Here is a 27,363-nt window from a genome sequence, read left to right on the forward strand (position 1 = left end):
TGCTCATGTTTCAACTTTAGGTTTTGATAAATCTAAAGTTACTTGTTTTCGATGCAGGGAAAAAGGCCATTTCAAGCGGGAGTGCAAAGGAAGAGAAGCTAGCGGAGCACATAATCCATTTGGAAAAGATGATTATTATCGCAAAGCTATCTATCAGCAAGTTGGACAATCCCAAGAACCTCAGACTGCTCATGGGAGAAAGATTGAAGATCCTAAGAGAGCATGTTTGGTAGATTTCAGCTGGAGTGATTACATATCATCCGAAGCCAGAGAAGCACGCATTATCGATCAAGATGATGAGAAACTACCTGAAGGTTTCAGTTGGGATATGTTTGTGGATAAGAAGGGAGAGTTCAAAGCTTTCATTGCCAAAATTGTCCGAGAACCAAATTTATTTGCTACTTGGATGAGATCTATTGGAGAGAATGTGAAAAGTGAAGATGAAAAGTCTGTGTCATCTGATGAAAGTTCAGATAGTACTGATGAATTTTCAGAACACTCTAGAGATGTTTCAGATAGCTCAGATGATAGCATACAGAGTTTAGATGAACTTGAGCAAAATGAAAATGTTCCAGAAAAGGAAGTTGTTTTTGACAAAACACCGTCTGATTCTGATATATCAGATGGTGATTCTGACAAATCTGTACACTTTGATAAATCACCTGATAACAGCAGCAGTGATGATGAGAAAGAGGAACACATAAATATTGCAAAATCTCATTTGTCTCCTGAAAATTTTCATTTTTATTTTGCAGAACGAATGAAGAAATTGAAAGAAAAACAAGCTGCAAAAGAACAACAACCTGAATCTGAAGGTGATGATCAGAATGTTGAAAATGTTGATGAGAAGGTTATCAAGGTAGAGAAAGAAGTAGAAAAGGTGATTGAAGTAGAGAAAGTGATTGAAGTTGTAAAAACAATCGAAGTTGAAAAAATTGTTGAAGTCGTCAAGCCATGTGAGAAGTGTTTGGAAGCATGCAAAGAATGTGCAGCAAAAGATGACATTATAGCTGAGTACGAGAATAAGAAAGAGCAGTTATTGTTCAATCTCAATTATGTGAAGGAATCGTACGACGTGTTGAACAAAACAGTAACTGGTCTCCAAACAACAAACTCAGAAAGAGAACAGGCGCTGACAATGATGAATGCAACTTTAATGTCGAAGCAAAAAGCTATAAAGTTTTACATTGAAGAGAGTGCCAAATGGAAGCAAGAGTTGGAAACTGAAAAGATTGAAAATGAGAGAATTAGGAGGTTATTGTTGAGTTATTCTACCTCTGATTATCTTATTGATCGTGTTTATCCAACTGTTGCAGGTATGGAAGCTTTTCAAGACGAGAAGCCGAAAGAAAAGAAAGACTGTGGTAAGAAAACAATTGTTAGCTATAACAAGTGTCCGCCTCCAATTTGGGATGGGTATTCACCTAGGAAACCAAATGAGGAGCAACTTGCAAAAGCAGTCAATATAAAGCTTAAAACCGACACAACTGACGTTTTACCAGAAAACATTGATGTGACGTTTACCTCATCCGATACTGATCATGAGTCTGAATTAATCAAAAAGGTGGTCGATCAGGTGTTAGATATTGATGAGGAGACAGAGTCGAAATCTGAGTCTGAAAGGCCAAAGTCGTCAGTCAACAGTCAAAATTCATCGGTTAAACGGTCTTATAGTAAAGAATTTTTGTTATCAAAGGCAGATTTGAATGATGAAACATTCGAAGTTGTGTATACTTTGAATGGTTCTGACAAATTATATTACAACAAAGAGTTTCCGATAATGAGTATCAAAACGGAATTAATCAACAAAACTTTTAAACTAATAGAGGTTAATATTCCTGAATTAAAAGTGTTGAAAAGTTGTGATAAACCTAAAAAAATATACTTCTAGAGTTCAACAACGTCTAAACAAGAAAAAAAGTTACAATTCTGGTCCTGGTTTTACAAAGAAACCTAACCAAAATTGTAGCTACAAAAAGAAAGGTTTAGGTTTTGTTCCACCAGATAATCATAAAAATGAGAAAAATTCTAAATCAAACACTGAATTTGTATCAGGTGGAAGCTCTAAAGATGAACAGCAGAAACCATTTTGGAAACAGTCCAACAAAGAGTTTCTTGCTGAGAGGAGAAGGAATGGAACTGGAGTATTTCATCCGAGAAATATTCAAACCTGTTTTAAATGCAATGAAGCTGATCACATTGCATCGAATTGTCAGAAAGATAACAAAGCAAAACAGGAAATTTCTCAGAAGTTGAAAGAAAAATTTGTTGAAAAATCTGAAATTTTTAAAAATTCGAAACATGAGGTTGGAGAATGTTCAAAGAAACATTTTTACCAAAGGAAAGGAAAAGACAACCAAGTGTGGGTTGCAAAAAAGGTAAAAGAAAAAGTCGGCGATGAATCTGGTTCCACAAAGCCAGAAGAACCACATGTTGTGAAGAAAATTTCAGTGAATGATGATGTTTTTCCATCACTGAAGTTTGAGGAAGTTAAAAAGAAAGTTGGCAAAATTGAAATTTCAAATCAATTTTACAATGAAGAAAAAGAATTTGATGTCGAGAAAACATTCAACGGGAATGTTAAAAATATTTTTGGGAAAATGTTAACTGGGAATTGTAACACTCTAGTTATTATTTTAAAGATTTTCGTATTTTTAACGAAAATAAACATGTAGTTAACGTTAAGTATCCTTAGAAAATACGAGTTAATTATAACTTTCACAATTTCCAAGTACACCGCCTAATGTGACAAAATTCGTCGTTTAAAAAATATCGATTTACAATGTGCGGAAGCGTGAATCTTTATAGTGTTCGGTTCTTCGATGATGCTTGATCGTCTTCCGGCATCCAGAATGTACCTACATTTCATAAACATGAAATGCTTTAGTCATACGGGACTTAAAACGCGTCTAAACGAGTTCGAGAAAACAATTGATAACAGAAACAAAGTTTTCAACCTGACCTCCACCGTAAATTACGGTGGCACCGTAATTTACGGTGGCCACTGGTAGTACAGGCCCCCACCGTAAACCAGGAGGGATCCACCGTAGCATTTTTCAACTCCACCGTAAATTACGGTGGACACCGTAATTTACGGTGGCCCCTGCATCAGCAGGTCTGCAGCTTAGTTCAGCTATGCCAGTTTTTACGGAAACGACCATAACTTCTTCGTTATTGATCCGTTTTACCCGATTCCTTTTCCTACGCGTCCGTAATTTAATCCTCCATCTTATGAGGTTAAAATCCGACATTCGACTTAACAAATTTTAAGACTTCTAAGTCTTCGGCTTATTTCTCCTTTTTGCCAATTTTGACCCGTTTGTAATTTCACCATCAAACATGTTTATTTGGCCCTTATATCACATATACTTCTTCGACTTAATGCTGCCTATCATATTAGATTTTAATCGCCGGTTTAATTACTCAAATTAAACCCATTTTTACTCGGATGTTTATTTTGACCCGTTAAGGGTATTTAAGCATTTTCAAGCCTAAAAACGCTTTCGATTTCTTCTAGTATTCCATCACCACATTTCTTACCCTATAATACCCCACCTCGACTGCATTTGAGGTGAGTTTATTATGGTGATCTTATATAACCCAAATTTTACCTCTAAATCAATATTTTACGGCAAAACTCAATAGTGTCGTTTGACTAAAAACAATACCCCCTTCAACTTCTATACTTATTCTAAGTATTTATCTTACCGCAAAACTCGTTTCCAAACAACCTTTAAAGGTTGTTTGTTCAATTTAGCCTACGAGGGCATTTTGGTCGATTTTGGTCCTTCTTTTACAATGAAGGGCTATCACTAATTATTCGACCAAATTAGTATTTTTACATACATCATAAATAAGCGTACCTGACTCGGGTCAACAAATAGACCCGATCTTAATACCTTGCTTTATATTCGCTAAATTAAGAACGGTGCGAATATCCATTGGATATCTATTCCTGTAAGCATATGACTCGACAAAAGAATCATTAGTCTATATAGTCAAAAGGTGTTATCTACACCTTTTGACCCGTTTGGCCGAATTGACCATTTATCTTTGATTTTCTTGTTCCGTTCGATTACACGACGGAACATCATATTTCAATTGTTTAGACACCTCATTCATAATTTGTATGATAAGAAAACATTCCACAATTTAAGACTAGTGTAAGTTATACTTACTTGCATCCGAATTATGCTTTTTCCGCCATTCTTACTTCGTTTGACCCGCTTCCTTTCCAAGCCTCCACCTAGCTTGTCAAGCGTCAAACTATCATCATAATTCGTAAGACGGTTATATTAGTCATCATTAATTATGACTATTCCATCTTACATATTTTCTATCACAATTATCATTCGATCTTATTAATGGTCGGTTTGACTATTAAAAGTCAAATCACCAATTAACACATATGATTGCACTATCAAGTTCACAAGACACAATTAGGCACATTATCAACGCTTAGTTCTCATTTAGGCATTTTAACAAACACCTAATGTGCATGATTTTACATATTTACTAACTAGTTCCTAACTAGTTATTTTTACCAAGATTAACATCCAAAATTCACCACTATCACTTATGATCAATTACTCAAACTTGCAAGTTGTTCAAGTATCTTGCATCAATTATCAACTATGATGATTTCTTTCATAAACATATCATCATCTTCGCTACACAATCAAAACCCACTTAGCACATAAGAGGGTAATTATCAAATTCCTAGTTTTAGTACTAATTCTTCAAGTTTTCAACTAGGGTTTGTTTCTAAGCATGAATCTCATCCTAGTTTCACCCAAACACCAATCATTCAAGCTTCAATTTCGATCTTCACAAGTTCATCAAAAATCTCAACTTCATAAACATCAAAAATTTGACATACCTTACGATCCCCACGACTAGGTGATCGTTTCTACGTATTCATGCATCGATTTTGACCTTGAATCAGGCTTCAATTTGATGATTTGTTGAGTTCTAGGGTTTTGGCTCCCTTTTCCTTTCCCCTGGTCGTCCCACGCACACACACACACACACTAAGTGTGTGTTGTGTTTTATTTATTTGATTTTATTAAACCTAGTTTGCTCACTTGACAACTTTGGCCCCTTGTGTTTTATCTTTTATAAAAAGGGTTATTACCCATGTTTTCTTCATTGTTTTAAGACACCTTTTAACTAGGTTAATATTCCTAGCTATTTGGTGAATTCAGGAAAGTTATGATTAAGTTCATTTTAAGTCCCGTTAACTCGGGCCTCTCATAACTTTATTTCCTTAAAACATCTATTTACATTTTATTTAATATTAGGTTTATTTATATTAAATCCTAATATTTACCGGGTTACCGTTACTGCTAACGGTATTTTACCCGTGTATTAATAATAAGGGGTTTTGATTACCAAACCCGATTACGGGGTGTTACAAGTCTACCCCCCTTAAAGAGGTTTCGTCCTCGAAACCTTTTATGATATAACTCATTGAGTTTAAACTCAATGTATTTTGAGCCGAGAAATCCCTTAAACATTACTTATACTCTTAGCCAATTGTTAGTATTACCAGAAAAGTATGGTAACATCTTTTTGGCTATTAATTGTCTACGTACCTCTTACGACATAGTGCAATTCGAAATTACATAATCTCGTTATTTCCACTAGTTTAGTTACTTAGCGCTATTCATCACTTCCATATATTATCGAATTCTTTATGGGTCCGTTACTTTGACCCATTTAAAGGTCTTTAGTGAAATCTTTCACTTTTAGCAACAATTTCTTTTGTTTTAAAATTCATTTATTCGGTTCAGTTATACCGAATCCACCGCTTACAAGCAACCAAATTACTTAAATGACCTCAACCGGTCTCACTAACTAGACTTATTAGTCCAGTTACTTTTACCCTTATTATTTGCTATGGTTTACCTTATAAGGTAACCATTTAAAAACTCGTTATCTTTTAGTTAAAAGTTTTCATGTATACTGACGCGTACGTCTTTCATGTGTAAGGCCTCGCGGGCCGTTACTTGCTGCTTATAACCCTTAATCTTTATTGACTGAGTTGTAACTTGACCACTCAGTCTCGTTAGTCTTTTAACAGGTTTATCACGCACTTGTCTTATATTAACAAGCGTTTTGTATTCTTCATGACATTTTCTTAACTTTGAATAGTTTTGCGGCTATCCTAATTTGACGCCGTCACTTCATACCCCGTCACGCGGGTATACTAATTTGCCATCTCCGGCCTTATGTGTGTCTAAGATTTTCTAAACCATCTCTTACTACTTATGTTTGTTAAAACATTGCTTTTAACTAAAAACTAAATTTTTAGTTTACATTTTCTCCTTGTCTTATATCTTTTTCTCATGTCTAGGAATTTCCGTTTTAAGTTTTATTCCTGACCGTTATTATTTTACACGGAGAATTGTAACCAGTTCCCCTTGCTTTACAATATTGACCCGTAGGTTTCTTCACTTAGCCTTATGGGCTATTTTTGATTAGACATTCACCTCTTTAAGGCGAAGTCCTTATAACTTCTTTCTAATCATGACCCGTGGGTCGTTTTGGTCCCGTAGACCTTTTGCTCTAATTAATACCTCGTAGGTTATGATGAACCCGTAGATCATCTTTTATTCGAGTCTTCCTTCAAATGTGTATACATTTATATACGCATACGGCGTTAAGGCACCATGTTTTTGCTTAACATCATTTATTATCGTTTAGATATTATCTTTGACCTTGACCGTAGTCTAAGGCTACATTCGTTTCTTTTCGGGCACATTTTCCGACTTTATGATTTCTCACGTCATTTATGCGTCGTTTTATCTTATACTCACCATTATCCAGTTTACATACATTCGTGTTTGATTATGTCCCATTGCCGGGCTCATTATTCTCTTGCATTTAACACTACCTTTATCTGGCTAGTGCTCATTTGTGCCATTCGGCGTTATATGGTATTCAACATGTTTGACCTATTAATGTGAAATCCATCACTTATAAACAATCAACTTTATTTTTTATTCGACCCATTCAACTTCGAATAGTTGAACATATTTACTCACAATTTCTATATACGAGATTTTATAGTCATAACTCGTAATCCACGTTACTTTGATCTTTCAACCCGCGTTCACGTCTCTTGGTTTACGCATGTGTTAAATTCTTACCCATCCACCGGGTGTTTTACCGAAATTGTTATTATTGCAACCCTCCCGGTATGCATTAAGACCTCGCTTCGGTTTTTATATTCTGACTTTATCTTTGAGTTCGACATTTTACAAAAATGACCCGTTAAGGAACATATTTGCATTTTCCGGGTTCGAGTGTAAGTACACCCCCTCCCAATGCATATCTAACTCATCTTACATGTTTACATTCTCCGGGTTCGAGTGTAAGTATCACTCCCTCCCAATATTTGTCTAAATCATTTTACATGCTTGATGTTTTCTGGGTTCGAGTGTAAGTACACTCCCTCCCAATACTTGTCTAAATCATTTTACATGCTTGATGTTTTCTGGGTTCGAGTGTAAGTACACTCCCTCCCAATACTTGTCTAAATCATTTTACATGCTTGATGTTTTCTGGGTTCGAGTGTAAGTACACTCCCTCCCAATACTTGTCTAAATCATTTTACGTGCTTGTTTGTCCCTTCACCCGGACTCATTATCCTAATGTAATACGCTCCCGTCACTTGGTTGTGCGTTTACATTATTATCAAACATTTTGCTTATCTGATTCATTTGGGTACTTTTTAATTAGTCCCATTCACCCTGCCCTTACTACATCGGATGTAAACGTGTCCGCCATAAGAAGTTCATGGTATCATATGCCTCTACTTACTTGGCCAGAGTAAGCGATTAACACATGACACGCATGACCTTTTTACAGTTTTCACATCACGCCCTATGTAAGAAATACCTCTATCTGTTTTTCTTGGAAACAATATCCCGGATAGGTTTTCTATTCAGGTCTTTCCAAGTTTTCAATCTACATATGCAACTTTCAATCTCTACATATCTGTTGCATATTACTATTTATGCAATGATTTAAAACGTGCACCTGATAATGCTTGCCCTAACGGGCTTCTCTTGCCATTAGCCTTGTTCGCGATCGTTACGCGATTTAGTCCTTGATGGGGATGTTCCTCTTGTCATGCCTCGGACTGTTCCTCTATCACATCTTGCATTTGTTTAACCTTTGCCATCTTTAAATGTAAGTGTTCTTCAATCAAGACATTCACAAAGTTAGTAATGTCAACTCTACTAAATGCCCGTATCATAGTACAAGGCTTTTGTACTATATGTGTCAACGCACGAAATGTTGTTAACCATATCTATCATTTAATTTGGGGTAACGTGTATCACACGATAGCCCTATTTGTTGTTTACAACACTTTAGCATGCTAAGCTATTAACATACTTGCACTTACCGGATTTGCGATCAAGCCTCGAACCGAACACACCTTACTCTTTAACCCTGAGCTCTGATTACCAACTTGTAACACTCTAGTTATTATTTTAAAGATTTTCGTATTTTTAACGAAAATAAACATGTAGTTAACGTTAAGTATCCTTAGAAAATACGAGTTAATTATAACTTTCACAATTTCCAAGTACACCGCCTAATGTGACAAAATTCGTCGTTTAAAAAATATCGATTTACAATGTGCGGAAGCGTGAATCTTTATAGTGTTCGGTTCTTCGATGACGCTTGATCGTCTTCCGGCATCCAGAATGTACCTACATTTCATAAACATGAAATGCTTTAGTCATACGGGACTTAAAACGCGTCTAAACGAGTTCGAGAAAACAATTGATAACAGAAACAAAGTTTTCAACCTGACCTCCAACGTAAATTACGGTGGCACCGTAATTTACGGTGGCCACTGGTAGTACAGGCCCCCACCGTAAACCAGGAGGGATCCACCGTAGCATTTTTCAACTCCACCGTAAATTACGGTGGACACCGTAATTTACGGTGGCCCCTGCATCAGCAGGTCTGCAGCTTAGTTCAGCTATGCCAGTTTTTACGGAAACGGCCATAACTTCTTCGTTATTGATCCGTTTTACCCGATTCCTTTTCCTACGCGTCCGTAATTTAATCCTCCATCTTATGAGGTTAAAATCCGACATTCGACTTAACAAATTTTAAGACTTCTAAGTCTTCGGCTTATTTCTCCTTTTTGCCAATTTTGACCCGTTTGTAATTTCACCATCAAACATGTTTATTTGGCCCTTATATCACATATACTTCTTCGACTTAATGTTGCCTATCATATTAGATTTTAATCGCCGGTTTAATTACTCAAATTAAACCCATTTTTACTCGGATGTTTATTTTGACCCATTAAGGGTATTTAAGCATTTTCAAGCCTAAAAACGCTTTCGATTTCTTCTAGTATTCCATCACCACATTTCTTACCCTATAATACCCCACCTCGACTGCATTTGAGGTGAGTTTATTATGGTGATCTTATATAACCCAAATTTTACCTCTAAATCAATATTTTACGGCAAAACTCAATAGTGTCGTTTGACTAAAAACAATACCCCCTTCAACTTCTATACTTATTCTAAGTATTTATCTTACCGCAAAACTCGTTTCCAAACAACCTTTAAAGGTTGTTTGTTCAATTTAGCCTACGAGGGCATTTTGGTCGATTTTGGTCCTTCTTTTACAATGAAGGGCTATCACTAATTATTCGACCAAATTAGTATTTTTACATACATCATAAATAAGCGTACCTGACTCGGGTCAACAAATAGACCCGATCTTAATACCTTGCTTTATATTCGCTAAATTAAGAACGGTGCGAATATCCATTGGATATCTATTCCTGTAAGCATATGACTCGACAAAAGAATCATTAGTCTATATAGTCAAAAGGTGTTATCTACACCTTTTGACCCGTTTGGCCGAATTGACCATTTATCTTTGATTTTCTTGTTCCGTTCGATTACACGACGGAACATCATATTTCAATTGTTTAGACACCTCATTCATAATTTATATGATAAGAAAACATTCCACAATTTAAGACTAGTGTAAGTTATACTTACTTGCATCCGAATTATGCTTTTTCCGCCATTCTTACTTCGTTTGACCCGCTTCCTTTCCAAGCCTCCACCTAGCTTGTCAAGCGTCAAACTATCATCATAATTCGTAAGACGGTTATATTAGTCATCATTAATTATGACTATTCCATCTTACATATTTTCTATCACAATTATCATTCGATCTTATTAATGGTCGGTTTGACTATTAAAAGTCAAATCACCAATTAACACATATGATTGCACTATCAAGTTCACAAGACTCAATTAGGCACATTATCAACGCTTAGTTCTCATTTAGGCATTTTAACAAACACCTAATGTGCATGATTTTACATATTTACTAACTAGTTCCTAACTAGTTATTTTTACCAAGATTAACATCCAAAATTCACCACTATCACTTATGATCAATTACTCAAACTTGCAAGTTGTTCAAGTATCTTGCATCAATTATCAAATATGATGATTTCTTGCATAAACATATCATCATCTTCGCTAAACAATCAAAACCCACTTAGCACATAAGAGGGTAATTATCAAATTCTTAGTTTTAGTACTAATTCTTCAAGTTTTCAACTAGGGTTTGTTTCTAAGCATGAATCTCATCCTAGTTTCACCCAAACACCAATCATTCAAGCTTCAATTTCGATCTTCACAAGTTCATCAAAAATCTCAACTTCATAAACATCAAAAATTTGACATACCTTACGATCCCCACGACTAGGTGATCGTTTCTACGTATTCATGCATCGATTTTGACCTTGAATCAGGCTTCAATTTGATGATTTGTTGAGTTCTAGGGTTTTGGCTCCCTTTCCCTTTCCCCTGGTCGTCCCACGCACACACACACACACACTAAGTGTGTGTTGTGTTTTATTTATTTGATTTTATTAAACCTAGTTTGCTCACTTGACAACTTTGGCCCCTTGTGTTTTATCTTTTATAAAAAGGGTTATTACCCATGTTTTCTTCATTGTTTTAAGACACCTTTTAACTAGGTTAATATTCCTAGCTATTTGGTGAATTCAGGAAAGTTATGATTAAGTTCATTTTAAGTCCCGTTAACTCGGGCCTCTCATAACTTTATTTCCTTAAAACATCTATTTACATTTTATTTAATATTAGGTTTATTTATTTTAAATCCTAATATTTACCGGGTTACCGTTACTGCTAACGGTATTTTACCTGTGTATTAATAATAAGGGGTTTTGATTACCAAACCCGATTTCGGGGTGTTACAGGAATGCAAAGGGGGTAAAAGATTTTTATGCCACCAAAAAGGCGACATACAACCCCACTGAGCAAGAGTTGAAATCCATCAAGTCTGAGAAGACTTGGGTGGAAGTCTGTTTCCCATGATAGTCTTAGGACTATGCCGGAGATCCCAAGTTTATATCGTGGATCAGGAATCGACATCTTTCTAGTTTTTGACGTATTTGTTTGAATGATTGTGATTAATTTTTGAATGTTTTGCAGGTGAAAGGACTACGCCGGAGCTTCCAGGTGGTTAATTGCGAAGCAGGAATCGGCATTTTGATTGGTAAAATGGTGATGTAGACGTAACATTCCTACAATTGGTAGTTTTTGGGTATCTACAAGTGGTAATCTTGATCACACAAGTGGTATTTGTGGTTAAATTTTGAGATGTTTGGATACTTTGAAGTAATTACATTTACAAGTGGTACAGAAGGTTATTAAATGCAAATGGTAAATCAGGGACATTAAATTGTACTTGATTTACTATTCATGGCAAAAGATAGACAAGATGATGAACCACATCCCCGTTCTTAAAATTGATAAACCTACAAGTGGTTGTTATCAACACAAATTCATTTTCCGAAAAAGTCATTTCGATTAAAACAAACTTAAGTGTTTTGAAATCTAAATGAGAAAATGGTTTGTGATAGGGGGAGTTCAGATTGTTTATGCCTAGTTAATGGCGATTTGATGTGATTCAGTGTCAGTTGTCAAGTTTCTGTACAGTTTCTTTTTATATTTCTAGTGAGTTTAGAGTCTAGAAGTTTTCAAATTTTCTTTTAAATGTGTTTTCATTTTAGGGGGAGTAGGGAAATTTCAGAAAATCCAAAAACATTTGAAAATTTAAAAAAAAATTAAAAAAAAATCAAAAACATGATAAATTTCAAATATGAGTTTTGTTGCGAAAAAGAGGAAATGATAGTACATCAGTGGACTATCACGGCACGCTAAAGAAATGTAATGTTAAAAATAAACAATCTTACTGCGGATGTGTCAGTAGATTTTCGCACATTTAGTAAATTGAAACGAGATATAAACCTAAATTCAAACTTGCTTGATTCGTGGGTAACTATTCTTGAATATATGGGTAACCCCCGAAATCTTGTTCGAAAGGTCCCGTATTCTGAGATACTAGGTCTTTAGACTCAGTGATATCTGGGGTATTATCCCGGGACTTCTGCTGTATGGAAGTACTGACCTAGTCCCCGGATAATACTTTCTGCAAATGCTTGAAAAAGCGCCGCCCTCAGCAATCTGATTAAACAATAAATTTGATAGTCATTGCTGTTGTAAAAAAGATCCTCTAAAGGGGACCCACCAAAAGTCGAAGCCGTCATCTCTCTGCGTATACGGAAGTATCGACCTGAGCTCTCACGGCCCTCACATATTACCCCTTTACAGATATCAGCTGTGGTATACTCACCTGTAAGACTGAATATTTGGGATCTGGATACGGGAGTATATTCAAGTGGAGTGATACACAATTAAGTTTAAGTCTCTAAAACATTAATGTCGTATCTCGAATCGATTGAAAATTTGTGTTGAGAATTTAAGAGGACAAACATACTGACAATCTTGGTAAATTGTTTAAAACTTAAAATGAAATCAAGCTTAACGGTGTTGGTGATTTGTCTCATAAACTGATATGATCCTCTTGCACTGTCACACCCCAATTTCCACGTGTCTCACCAGTGGGCCCGGTGGGGGATTACCGTGACGATGTTGGCAACAATATAGTCAAACCACACAATTATATAAATGCACAGCGGAAGCTTAAAGATAAATATATACTTCAACCTCTGGTTGTAATATCAAATGTATTACAGAAGTCGAATATATCCACATCGGATCAAAATAATAATAAAATATTGTTCATTCAGATACGGCATCGAGTTTGCGAGACTATTCGTGATGCTTAGGAAGCTAATACCAGCCCATTTCGTATAGTACCTGCACTTAATCTTTTTGGGGAAAATACGTCAGTTTACACTGGTAAATACATTCAACTGACACATTTGAAAATGTTTATTAAAATTGATTTGAATGCACAAGGCACAAACTCTTTTATAACTTGGGAAAATTATTAGAATCTTGTGAACGTTTTACATGTTCTTTTATGCGTTCAGTAGCCCGGGTCGTACCGGGTTAAAGATTTATAGACACACCACATTGCGTAAAACCGTAGTATAAAAACCAACGGCTACGTCTTTTAATTTAATGTCGACAGTATATACCGGGTGTACGCCTACACCGGGATGTCGATGGTCGTGGCCATTTCGTAAAATGATGCCAAGGATATCCGGGACAACGGTCATTAAACCCCCCAAAGGCTTTTAAGAAACAAAACTGTTTAAATGAGCCTATCATGTTATTTAATTAACCACCTAAGCGATGGAAAAATATAATGCTCAATCAAGCGGTATTAACATACCGTAACCCAAGCCCATATAGGGGAAATAAGTTAAAGTATTTACCTTTGCAAGTATTATTCCTTAGTTTGATTAAATCACCGATAGCTTTTACTGGGCTCCTAATCTGGAACGAAGGTTTTAATTAACCTCTTAGAATCCTAACGGGTCTTTATATTGGCCGTAGCCTAGACCGGTTGGTTTCCGGAATATAAATATGGTTTAATCGCGTGAAAGGCGAAAACCGAGAATGGAGTGTGATTCTGACCCAACAAGTTCAGAGACTTGTTTTATATGGGTTTATGGTTCACACTCTGGATTTTGGGGTTCAAATAATATAATTTGACCCGTATCGGCTAAACTATGAAAACTAGTTTCATAAGCCGAACCGTGCGCGCAATAGGCGAAACGGTTAACCATGAGAGTCTTACGCTTATTTCCTAAGTCAATATGCCTTAAAGAGGTTGTGGTATCAGTAGGATACCTTCCGTGATGCCCGTAACGAGTTTAAGTTAATATTATGCCCCGTAGGGGCTTTTTGGTCATTTTAAAGACTTTTAAAGAGCTTTTCGAGTTTTACAGGAAATCTGAGTTTCCCGAACAGTTTTATAAAGTCTAAAATACTTTATTTATTATTTGGAACCAGTAGCAACTGGAATCGGGTCAAAAGACCTTGTAGAACTCAAGTTTTGGCCAAAAAGGGCATATTCGGTATTTACCGAACCGTAGCCATAACCGCAGGTTATGAGCGAGGTAAAAATTATTAAAAATCTTTAAAATTCCCAAAATATTATTTTAATACAGTGGGTAAAAGTTTTGGTGACGAAATCTTGGTTTAGATAGGCGTTATGCTAATTGCGCCGTTTATTACAAAAGTTTACTTTAATTGCGCTATTTAGCATAACTCTCATTCTAGACCTCGGATTGACGTGAAACCTTAAGGACATGCTTATAATTTAATAGGCAAGGTTCTGGTCCGTTCACGTGTCCGGAATACTCGTTTTATTTTCAAAATGGCGTTACGGTCAACTTTTAGGCGATTAACGGAAATGCGCAAAAGACTCGGATAACTCATGAACCGATCACAGAGGTTTATACCATCATGTAACCTGGTCCTAAGAGAGTCCTAAGGTATATCTATACCTCACTAAAACGGGTCAGAACTGAAGTCAATGCAAAAGTCAAACTTTTGCGACATTCGGCTCCGAACCGGGTCAATATAGCAAACGGTCGATTCAAACGAGCGCAAACAAGTTTATATACTTATTATCATGTTTTATGAACATCAAAACAGGTCTCATAACGTATACATTACATATTATGTAGAAAATGGCAAAATGACTTTCTGTTGACTTTTTAAGTGCGCGTTTGACTCGATATTTGACATAGTTAGAGTGGTGATCAGAGGGAACCCTTTTAGGGGTTTATTACCCACATAAATACCAGCTCAAAACTACTTTTGATTCGTCATAAGACTGAACCATCACTGATTTATTTTAAAGTCAACCCGTATTTACGACGGTTTGGTTTTTAGCTATTTACTAAGGAAATGTGAAACCACAAAGGGTTAGATCACTTACAGAAGCTTGAGAGAAGACTTAAGAACACAGAGGAATGCTTGAGAGCTCTTGAAATGATCAGATGAGTGTGTTTGAGGTGTGGTGAACTTATGAGCCAAGTGTGGCTATTTATAGTGTTTACAAGGCCATTAGATCATCACAACACATGCTACAAGTGATCATGGATGATGGGCAGGTGCCCCTAAGTGATATGGGTCGAGCATAGGGTGCCCATGCCTCATTTATTGGTTGTTGGTCGTTCAAAGGCTCCAAAAGGCAAGTAGTTACAAGTTTTCTGCATCTGGGCGTCCCACGCGGCCCGCATGGGAGTTCCCATGCATTTTTACGCGGGCCGCCTGAGTTTAAGAAATCAGGCGAGTAAATGAGGAGGCTCGCGGCCCGCCTCAACTTATGCCTAAACCTCACGCGGGCCGCGAGAGGTTATGTTTTCAGAAATTTTAAATCTTTTGTCATGATTACGAAATCCTGGTAATTAATAACGAAATCTTTCGTAATGATTTACCTGACCTTTCGGGTTTGAAGGGGTAACTTTGCGGTTTGGCCCTCGGTTAATTACGACTAAGGACCTCGTGTTATTTACCCGCGTTGTTAAGTCCCCGGTTAGTTTATTAATTATTCAGAAAGCCTTAACTTTCATTATTGACGCTTTTAACCCTTCTCCTACGAATTTGATCGTAACTTCCTCGTTTCATAACGAAACTTCGCGAAATTTATATATTATATTTTAGTGAGTGTATAATACCGTTACAAAGCCTTGGGAACGTCAAAGGGTCACTCAGAGTTATAATTAAACATGTTGACACGGTTAACCCCTGTAGCTTGTAATCTCTCACTTTCTTTCGCGTTTCGCTTCTGTACGATCTATGATTTATTCGTCTGAAGGTTCAAGCATTATTTAGGGTTACTATACAGTATATTTACCCTTGTTGACATTTATAACCCTCGAATTTATATACTTTCAAGGTTTGTCAAAATTAGTCCTTTATTTAATATCAATGCCACGTGTAAACAAATGACACGTGTTAACACATTATTGGACACAAAAATTCGAGGTGTTACATCCTCACCCCCTTAAAATAAATCTCGACCCAAGATTTACTCAAATAAATAGGGGTACTTTTCTTTCATTGTGTCTTCGACTTCCCACGTATATTCGGGACCTCTACGAGCATCCCATTTGACCTTTACAATCGGTACGTGCTTTCTTCGAAGCTTCTTCACCTGTCGATCTTCAATCGACAAAGGTTTTTCTATAAATTTTAAGCTCTCATCTATATGCACATCTGCGTGTGGAATTACCAATGATTCATCGGCGAAGCACTTTTTGAGATTGCAGATGTGGAACACATTGTGAATTCCATTGAGCTCTTCAGGCAAGTTCAACTTATAGGCGACTGACCCGATACGTTCAATGACCTCAAAAGGTCTTATGTATCTTGGACTCATTTTGCCCTTCTTGCCGAAACGCATCACCCCCTTCCAGGGCGATACTTTAAGCAACACCTTCTCACCTACCTCGAAGTGCAGATCCTTACGTTTTGGATCGGCGTAGCTTTTCTGCCTATCGCGGGCAGCCTTGAGACGTTCCCGGATCTGGACGATCTTGTCCGTTGTCTGGAAAACAATCTCTGGTCCTGATAATTGGACCTCTCCTACTTCCGCCCAACAAACAGGCGATCTACATTTCCTACCGTATAATGCCTCGAAAGGCGCAGCCTTTATGCTGGTGTGGTAGCTATTATTGTAGGAGAATTCGATTAGGGGTAGGTTCTTATCCCAGTTACCACCTAAATCGATCGCACATGCACGAAGCATGTCTTCTAGCGTTTGAATGGTACGCTCACTCTGACCGTCCGTCTGTGGATGGTAAGCCGTACTGAAGTTCAAACGCGTGCCCAAAGATTGCTGGAAACTCTTCCAGAAGTGAGACGTGTACCTGGTATCCCTGTCGGAGATAATAGTCACAGGTATGCCGTGTAAAGCTACAATCTTATCAACATACAGTTGGGCTAACATATCGGAGCTATATGTCTCCTTGATGGGTAGAAAATGAGCTGATTTAGTCAGCCTATCGACTATGACCCATATTGTATCGTTTCCTTTCCTGGTTTTGGGTAACTTGGTTATGAAGTCCATAGTTACGCATTCCCACTTCCACTCGGGAAGCTCAGGCTGTTGTAGCAAGCCAGACGGCTTTTGGTGCTCGGCTTTGACTTGAGCACAAGTCAAGCACTTTGCTACGTGGGCGGCCACAGACTTTTTCAAGCCTATCCACCAATAATTTGCCTTTAAATCTTGATACATCTTGTCAGCACCAGGATGGACCGAATATTTGGAACTATGGGCTTCCTGGAGGATAACCTCTCGTAGTCCTCCATAAATCGGAACCCATATTCGTCCGTTTAATCTAAGGATTCCATCCTTGCTAAGAGTCAACTGCTCCTCAGTTACTCCTAACTTTTCATTAGGATAATTAGCGTCCAACACAGCCTCTCGCTGTGCAGCTAAAATCCTTTCAATTAAATTGTTCTTGACCTCAATGCTTTTGGCATTGATTCGAATAGGTTTTACCCTTTCTTTCCTGCTTAAGGCATCAGCGACCACATTCGCCTTGCCGGGATGGTACCTGATCTCGCAATCATAGTCATTCAAGGTTTCCATCCAACGGCGCTGCCTCATGTTCAACTCCTTCTGGTTGAACAGGTGCTGGAGGCTTTTGTGATCAGAATAAATCACAAATTTAATACCATAAAGGTAATGCCTCCACAATTTTAGTGCAAATACAACGGCACCCAACTCCAAATCGTGGGTGGTGTAATTCTTTTCGTGCACCTTTAATTGCCTTGAAGCATAGGCAATCACCTTGCCCTTCTGCATAAGCACACACCCCATGCCCGTGTGTGATGCATTGCAGTAAACTACGAATTCATCTGTACCCTCTGGTAATGTCAGCACAGGTGCGTTGCTTAGCTTTTGCTTCAGTATTTCGAAGGACTCTTGCTGCTTTGGTCCCCAAATAAACTTTTCTTTCTTCTTGGTTAGGGAAGTCAAGGGCGCAGCAATCCTCGAAAAATTTTCAATAAACCTCCTGTAGTACCCTGCTAACCCCAGGAAACTACGGATTTCGGTAGGCGTCTTTGGCTCTTGCCAGTTCATGACCGCCTCTACCTTAGCGGGATCCACTTGGATACCACGCTCACTCACAACGTGACCTAAAAACTGAACCTCTCGTAGCCAGAATTCACATTTCGAGAATTTGGCGTAGAGTTTCTCACGCTGTAGTAATTCGAGAATGCAACGGAGGTGCTTCTCGTGGTCAGCTTGGTTCTTGGAATATATAAGGATATCGTCGATGAAGACTATGACAAATTTGTCCAAATACGGCTTGCAGACGCGATTCATGAGATCCATGAACGCAGCCGGTGCATTTGTGAGCCCAAAAGGCATCACTAGGAACTCGTAATGACCATAGCGAGTTCTAAATGCTGTCTTATGTACATCCTCATCTCTGACCCTTAGCTGATGATAGCCCGACCTCAAGTCGATTTTCGAGAAATAGCTTGCTCCTTGCAGCTGATCGAATAGATCATCGATCCTCGGCAAAGGATATCTATTCTTTATGGTAACTTTATTTAGCTCTCGATAGTCGATGCACAACCGCATCGATCCGTCCTTCTTCTTTACAAATAGGACTGGTGCTCCCCAGGGAGATGAACTAGGTCTGATAAAACCCTTCGCCAACAGTTCATCCAACTGGGTCCTCAGTTCTTTCATTGCCGTTGGAGCTAGCCTGTAAGGTGCTCTTGCTATCGGAGCTGCTCCAGGAATGATGTCTATTCTGAACTCCACTTGTCTATCTGGTGGCAAACCAGGTAGTTCTTCAGGAAAAACCTCGGGATATTCAGAAATGACAGGAAGATCCTCGATCTTCGGCTTAGGTTCTTCAATTATCACCTGAGCCATGTAAATTACACAGCCTCTGTTCAAACATCTAGAAGCTTTGAGCATCGACACATCTTCGGGCAGTCCATACTGCGTGTCTCCTCGAATGGTAAGCGATTCACCACTCGGAGTCTTTATCACTATGTGCCTCTTGCCGCAAATGATTTGGGCCTGATTACGGGATAACCAGTCCATGCCTAGGACTATGTCGAAACCCGCTAGTTTGAAGGGAAGTAGAGATAAAGGAAAAGAATGGTTCCTAATGGATATTTCACATCCCTCTAAGACAGTGGAGACGGTTTCTATCGTGCCGTCTGCTAACTCTACTTCGTATTTCACATCAAGGGTTTTGATAGGCATATTTAGTAGTTGGCAAAATTTCTGGTCTACAAAGGATTTATCAGCGCCAGAATCGAATAGTACTCTTGCAAATATATTATTTACGAGAAAAGTACCTGTAAGCACGTTGTCGTTCTGGACCGCTTCCTTTGCATCCATGCGGAAAACTCTCGCATTTGACTTCTTGGTCTCTTCCGCCTTCTTGGCATACTTAGGGCAGTTACTCTTGATGTGCCCCTTTTCATTACAACCATAGCAGGTTGCATCCTTGATCTTTTTGCACTCCACAGTCTTATGATCCTTGGACTTGCATAGTCCACAGGAAGGAGTCTTTGATTGCGACTGTGAGTTTGATGCAAATCTGCACTTCCCAGAGTGGGGTTTCTTGCAGATTTTGCAGTTGAGCCTTTCACCAGCTTGCCCATCTTTCTTGGCCTCAGCCCCTTTCTTGCCGTCACCGTTTCCACGATGCTTCTTTCCAGATCTTCGTGAGGTATCATCCTCACGTTTCCTCTTCTCAGCCTCCTTGCTCCTTAGGGTCCTCAGGTGGACCGCGTCTAAAGTGAGAGACAAGGAGAGGTCAGTAACTGACCTGAAGGTCGTCGGCCGGGAGGCCTTTACACTTGCCTTTATCGCAGGCTCCAAGCCCCCAAGGAAACGGGCGATTCTTCTAGACTCTGGTGTCACAAGGTACGGAACCAGGCGAGACATCGTATTGAAGCTCGTCAAATAAGCCTGGCAGTCCAGGTTCGTCATTACCAGTGACACAAAGTCAGCCTCGATCTTCTCAACCTCATGCTGAGTGCAGTAGTTTTCCTTAATGAGAGCAATAAATTCCTCCCATGTCATCTTGTACAAAGCAGACTTACCTGATGCCTGCACCAACGCTCTCCACCATGCCAGGGCCTCGCCCTTAAATGACTGGGACACATACTTCACCACATCCCTCTCTGCACACCCGCTGATGTCCACAATAGTGTCCATCTCATCTAGCCAGGTGATACAATCAACAGCACCTTTCTCCCCTGTAAATTCCCGGGGCTTACAAGATACAAAGTATTTGTAGGTGCAACCCTTAGCATTGGATGCATCAGTATATTCTCTATCGCGATGAACGCTGTTCTCAGTGGACGAGTGTTTGTCGTCATCTTTCTTGGGTTGAGAGGGTGGTTTGGAGTGTGTCTTTGGTTTAGAGGGTGGTTTTGATACGGTTCTGCCTTGGGACTCAGTATATTGACGATCAAGAGCTGCCTGAACAGCATTGTCAATCAGAGCCTTTAGTTGTGCGCCTGTCAGATGCACTGGCGCATTGTCGTAGTCATCTTCATTTGTATGGCTGTTCTCTCCATTGGGATCCGCCATTGTAACTTGAATCTGCTACAGAAGATAACAAAATTTTATTCAGGAGATTATTATATAATTGTCTTTTATGACAATTTGTCAACCATGGTAACAGAGACCATATTTGGTTAACTTATTACTCATTAATTATTAGGATTTGAATATATCCTATTTCAGCTATATAAATAACATTGGCGGCATAAAGCCTAATTACGAGGATGTTTTACATTATTAGCCGAGATTTCAGAGAATCAAAGGCATAGAGATTTGAACCGTAGTTCTTTTATCTCTTTCTGACAGAGAGTCATAGACCACCACTGCCTTTTGTCCTTATAAGACAATTGTTATGGCCCATAGGCACTACATCACTAATGGATGTTTTAATAAGATTGATCACTTGCATAGGTGATTTAACCCATGATTTATAAATCATTTAGTTGGGCTTTGAAATCCTTAAAGGATTATTGTATAAGAATGACGCGCGTGACTTTAACGAATCACATCTGCCATGGTTGTTAACATGCTTGCAGCGGTTAACAAGGAATCTGAATCTTTTAATTAAGTCCTACCATCTTGACCGGATCTTAAAAGACACCAGGCTAGGTTTCACTCTTTAAGATTCTTTATTTAGGCAGATCAATTTAAAAGGATTGGTTTTGATTTATTTCATACATATTAAAACAAAACTCATAACATACATTCCATAATCTTAAATACAATTACATATTGCCCTAAACGGATCTTTCAAATAGTACATACCTCCATAGAGGTTTAAAATAAGTGACAAGTCCACGCAGGGACTGATATAAGATAGGTGTCCATGTAAGGACTAAAAGATAAGTCCACGTAGGGACTGAAATACGATAAGTGTCCACGCAGGGACTTATTTCAAAATAGAAATTACATTAGTACAACTATTAAGGGCTAATGGTCACGTTTCTTCTTTTTGCCCTTTAGTAGGTTCGCCAAGCCTTTGAGAAATCCTCGGTGGCTCTTTTTCTCTTCTTCGAACTCTCTCTCCACACGATCTAGTCGATGGAGTATCTCTTCCTATTCAGGAGGAGAAAATCGTGGTTGTGGCGCGTGTTGCGGAGCTGGGGGTCTGGGAGGTATTGGATACCCATGAGCTGAGTAGTCCGGTGGTCCCATGTTCCCATGAGCTCCGTCAGGGTAGCGCGCATTATATCTAGCCGACACCACATATGGGTCGCGTTCATAATTGTAGTTGTATTGTGCTTGTGACGGTTCGAACGGGTTGTAAGCCGTTGGACCCGTGTAAGCAGGTATGGGTTGGTCATACCCAAATGGTGGCGAATTTGGTGCAGCTGGTGCGGAGTTCGCCTCCTGTATAGGACTTGAAGGTCCTTCTTCTTGTAGTGGCGGATAGTGGCTACTACTAGAGTGTCGAGGGGTGCTGAAGTGGATACCCCCTCCTCCTCGTGTGGACATACGAGCATTCGTCCTCCTACGCCTTCGCGGATCAGGCATTACTGGTTGCGCCGGTGGCGGAGGTGGTGGCGTAACTGCCTCAAAGCGTGAATCCTCAGAGGGATCCTGTGGATGTCGCGGTTGTTGTGATGTCTGTTGAGGTGGTGTGTAGTACCACTCATGTCGGTCAAACAACGCTTGGAAACTGTCTGGCCCCTGATAGGGTGTGCCATGGAAGGATGACCCATCAGAGACTTCTATTGGATGCGTGGGCGTACCACGAGCAGGTTCAGTTGGATCGGTATCTTCATCCATATGGTCCTCGGAGAAGTGATCTTGTGGCCCTAGTGGGACAAAACCTGAAGGTTCCTGTATGTAGTCGGCTGGATTAAACTGACCTATGAAGTATGGAGTAGGGTCGTCGTAATTTCGGTGTGATCCCGAACGTTGTAGAGGTATGAAGGAAGGTTGTGGGTTGTTGGGATCATTCTCTGAGTTTGGCCCAAAGGAGTGCCGGTAGGATGGCGTCGAGCTGTGCGAGGTGGAATGCCTCGCGGGTTCGTAAAGGTCTCTTCGTCGTTGTGGTTCTTCGCTCCTTGTCATTGAAGGATGTCTTGTACCTGATGGTCCAGCTTCGTTGTCGTGATGCGTCATGATATCTCCTCTGCCTCTTCTTCCCCTTCCTCTTCCTCGGAATATAACAGGTGGCATTTTCCTGCTCCAAAACTTATTAAAAATCGGAATGAAAGTAACGACAAAAGGAGTATTAATCCGAATTCGTCCTAAGTTATTGTCTAGACTCAAGCATGTGCAATCGTGTCATTGAGATTAAACACAATAGGATAGTGTTTAATTCACTCAATGTTGGCTCTGATACCAACCTGTCACACCCCGATTTCCACGTGTCTCACCAGTGGGCCCGGTGGGGGATTACCGTGACGATGTTGGCAACAATATAGTCAAACCACACAATTATATAAATGCACAGCGGAAGCTTAAAGATAAATATATACTTCAACCTCTGGTTGTAATATCAAATGTATTACAGAAGTCGAATATATCCACAACGGATCAAAATAATAATAAAATATTGTTCATTCAGATACGGCATCGAGTTTGCGAGACTATTCGTGATGCTTAGGAAGCTAATACCAGCCCATTTCGTATAGTACCTGCACTTAATCTTTTTGGGGAAAATACGTCAGTTTACACTGGTAAATACATTCAACTGACACATTTGAAAATGTTTATTAAAATTGATTTGAATGCACAAGGCACAAACTCTTTTATAACTTGGGAAAATTATTAGAATCTTGTGAACGTTTTACATGTTCTTTTATGCGTTCAGTAGCCCGGGTCGTACCGGGTTAAAGATTTATAGACACACCACATTGCGTAAAACCGTAGTATAAAAACCAACGGCTACGTCTTTTAATTTAATGTCGACAGTATATACCGGGTGTACGCCTACACCGGGATGTCGATGGTCGTGGCCATTTCGTAAAATGATGCCAAGGATATCCGGGACAACGGTCATTAAACCCCCCAAAGGCTTTTAAGAAACAAAACTGTTTAAATGAGCCTATCATATTATTTAATTAACCACCTAAGCGATGGAAAAATATAATGCTCAATCAAGCGGTATTAACATACCGTAACCCAAGCCCATATAGGGGAAATAAGTTAAAGTATTTACCTTTGCAAGTATTATTCCTTAGTTTGATTAAATCACCGATAGCTTTTACTGGGCTCCTAATCTGGAACGAAGGTTTTAATTAACCTCTTAGAATCCTAACGGGTCTTTATATTGGCCGTAGCCTAGACCGGTTGGTTTCCGGAATATAAATATGGTTTAATCGCGTGAAAGGCGAAAACCGAGAATGGAGTGTGATTCTGACCCAACAAGTTCAGAGACTTGTTTTATATGGGTTTATGGTTCACACTCTGGATTTTGGGGTTCAAATAATATAATTTGACCCGTATCGGCTAAACTATGAAAACTAGTTTCATAAGCCGAACCGTGCGCGCAATAGGCGAAACGGTTAACCATGAGAGTCTTACGCTTATTTCCTAAGTCAATATGCCTTAAAGAGGTTGTGGTATCAGTAGGATACCTTCCGTGATGCTCGTAACGAGTTTAAGTTAATATTATGCCCCGTATGGGCTTTTTGGTCATTTTAAAGACTTTTAAAGAGCTTTTCGAGTTTTATAGGAAATCTGAGTTTCCCGAACAGTTTTATAAAGTCTAAAATACTTTATTTATTATTTAGAACCAGTAGCAACTGGAATCGGGTCAAAAGACCTTGTAGAACTCAAGTTTTGGCCAAAAAGGGCATATTCGGTATTTACCGAACCGTAGCCATAACCGCAGGTTATGAGTGAGGTAAAAATTATTTAAAATCTTTAAAATTCCCAAAATATTATTTTAATACAGTGGGTAAAAGTTTTGGTGACGAAATCTTGGTTTAGATAGGCGTTATGCTAATTGCGCCGTTTATTACAAAAGTTTACTTTAATTGCGCTATTTAGCATAACTCTCATTCTAGACCTCGGATTGACGTGAAACCTTAAGGACATGCTTATAATTTAATAAGCAAGGTTCTGGTCCGTTCACGTGTCCGGAATACTCGTTTTATTTTCAAAATGGCGTTACGGTCAACTTTTAGGCGATTAACGGAAATGCGCAAAAGACTCGGATAACTCATGAACCGATCACAGAGGTTTATACCATCATGTAACCTGGTCCTAAGAGAGTCCTAAGGTATATCTATACCTCACTAAAACGGGTCAGAACTGAAGTCAATGCAAAAGTCAAACTTTTGCGACATTCGGCTCCGAACCGGGTCAATATAGCAAACGGTCGATTCAAACGAGCGCAAACAAGTTTATATACTTATTATCATGTTTTATGAACATCAAAACAGGTCTCATAACGTATACATTACAGATTATGTAGAAAATGGCAAAATGACTTTCTGTTGACTTTTTAAGTGCGCGTTTGACTCGATATTTGACATAGTTAGAGTGGTGATCAGAGGGAACCCTTTTAGGGGTTTATTACCCACATAAATACCAGCTCAAAACTACTTTTGATTCGTCATAAGACTAAACCATCACTGATTTATTTTAAAGTCAACCCGTATTTACGACGGTTTGGTTTTTAACTATTTACTAAGGAAATGTGAAACCACAATGGGTTAGATCACTTACAGAAGCTTGAGAGAAGACTTAAGAACACAGAGGAATGCTTGAGAGCTCTTGAAATGATCAGATGAGTGTGTTTGAGGTGTGGTGAACTTATGAGCCAAGTGTGGCTATTTATAGTGTTTACAAGGCCATTAGATCATCACAACACATGCTACAAGTGATCATGGATGATGGGCAGGTGCCCCTAAGTGATATGGGTCGAGCATAGGGTGCCCATGCCTCATTTATTGGTTGTTGGTGATGCGTGTTAGTGTGTATATATTTTTGATGTATTTTTAAGCCCTTTTTACACTTTTAGCCAAGTTTTAAATTTATAAAACACGATATTTACTAACACTAAACACACATATGGGCAAGTGCACCCATCGTGGACGTAGTATAGTGTTGGTAAGATACCGAGATCGTCCAAGGACACAAGAGCTTTTAATACCGGTTTATCCTCAACGTCTAATCAAATCAAAAAGTTAGAAGAATGTTTTAAACTAAGAAAAATAAAAACTAACTAAATGCTGAAAAATAAAATAAAATAAAAAAAAGATAGACAAGATGAATCACTTGGATCCGACAAGTGTATTAGTATAACCTTTGATTATTTTCGCACTTTTGCACTTATTTAAGAGATTATCTTAGTTATTGTAGTAGGCCCCTTTTTCGGAGGTGACGTTACCCTCAACCCAGTAGTTTGAGTCAGCAAGGATACAATCCTAAAGGGTTGGATTATTGAAAGATAATGAATTAAGTTATTAATGCAAATTATGGTAGGCCCCGCTTTTGGCGGTGACGTTACCCTCGGCTAAGTAGTCTGAGTCAGCAGGGATACAGTCCTAAATAGCCGGGTTATAGTATTAATAGTAGTTAGCTTATGAGGGGGTCAAAGAGTTTGGATCCCCGCCATCCAATACCTATGGGCATTGAAGGAGATCCTACTAAATTTGACCCAGGTCCCAAGCAGGACCTCTAAACGCTGAACAAGGGCAAGACCTTTACCAAACCGTTCCCTTAACCCCCGACCAGGTAGCCAACATACCTCCATATAGACCGTGGAGATATGAATGGTGAAAATCTTTTATTTTATATAGACAGTAAAATAACGCCAAGACACCACGGACAAACGATAAGGAAAGATCACCTTCAACATAAGTAACTAGTTATTAAAGTCATTAATACAAAACCAAATAAAAAGTGCAAAAGATTAAAAATAAAAAGTATTATACTAAACACTTGTCTTCACCAAGTGATGTAAGAGACTTAGGCAAACATGGCCTTGATTGTCAAGAACTCTTACGATCAATCTTGGATCCCGAGACGACTCACACACTCTATGATGGACAATGGATGATGGTGGTGGATGATGGTGTTATGGTGGTGGTGGGTGGTGGATGAAGTGTGAGAGAGGTGGTGTGCCAAGGGATGAGAGAGAATGAAACCAAGCTCCTCTATTTATAGGCTGAACAGAACGCTGGACACGGCCCCGTGTTCGCTGAACACGGCCCCGTGCCCGTCTGACATTCTCTCTCTTCATTAATTGTAATTGCGAATTACAATTAATGCGCCTGCTGTACTTTCAACACGCCCCCGTGTCCGCTGGGCACGGCCCCGTGGTGAGCAATGGAAGCTTCTACTGGTTTGTCTTTTCTGCTGCTTCCTAGGCACGCCCCCGTTTTCACTGGACACGGGGCGTGTTCAGGCTCTGTTTCTCTTCTCTTTGTCTTGGGAGGTGCCGTTGAGGGTCCGGGCAGTTCACTTTTGTTCCTTTTCTTGTATTTATGGTAGATTTAGTAGTCTTTTTGCTTCTTTTGTGATTTTGAGCTCATTTCATCC

This window comes from Helianthus annuus, chromosome 11 (genome assembly GCF_002127325.2).
Source record: "Helianthus annuus cultivar XRQ/B chromosome 11, HanXRQr2.0-SUNRISE, whole genome shotgun sequence".
NCBI classification, from domain to species: Eukaryota; Viridiplantae; Streptophyta; class Magnoliopsida; order Asterales; family Asteraceae; genus Helianthus; species Helianthus annuus.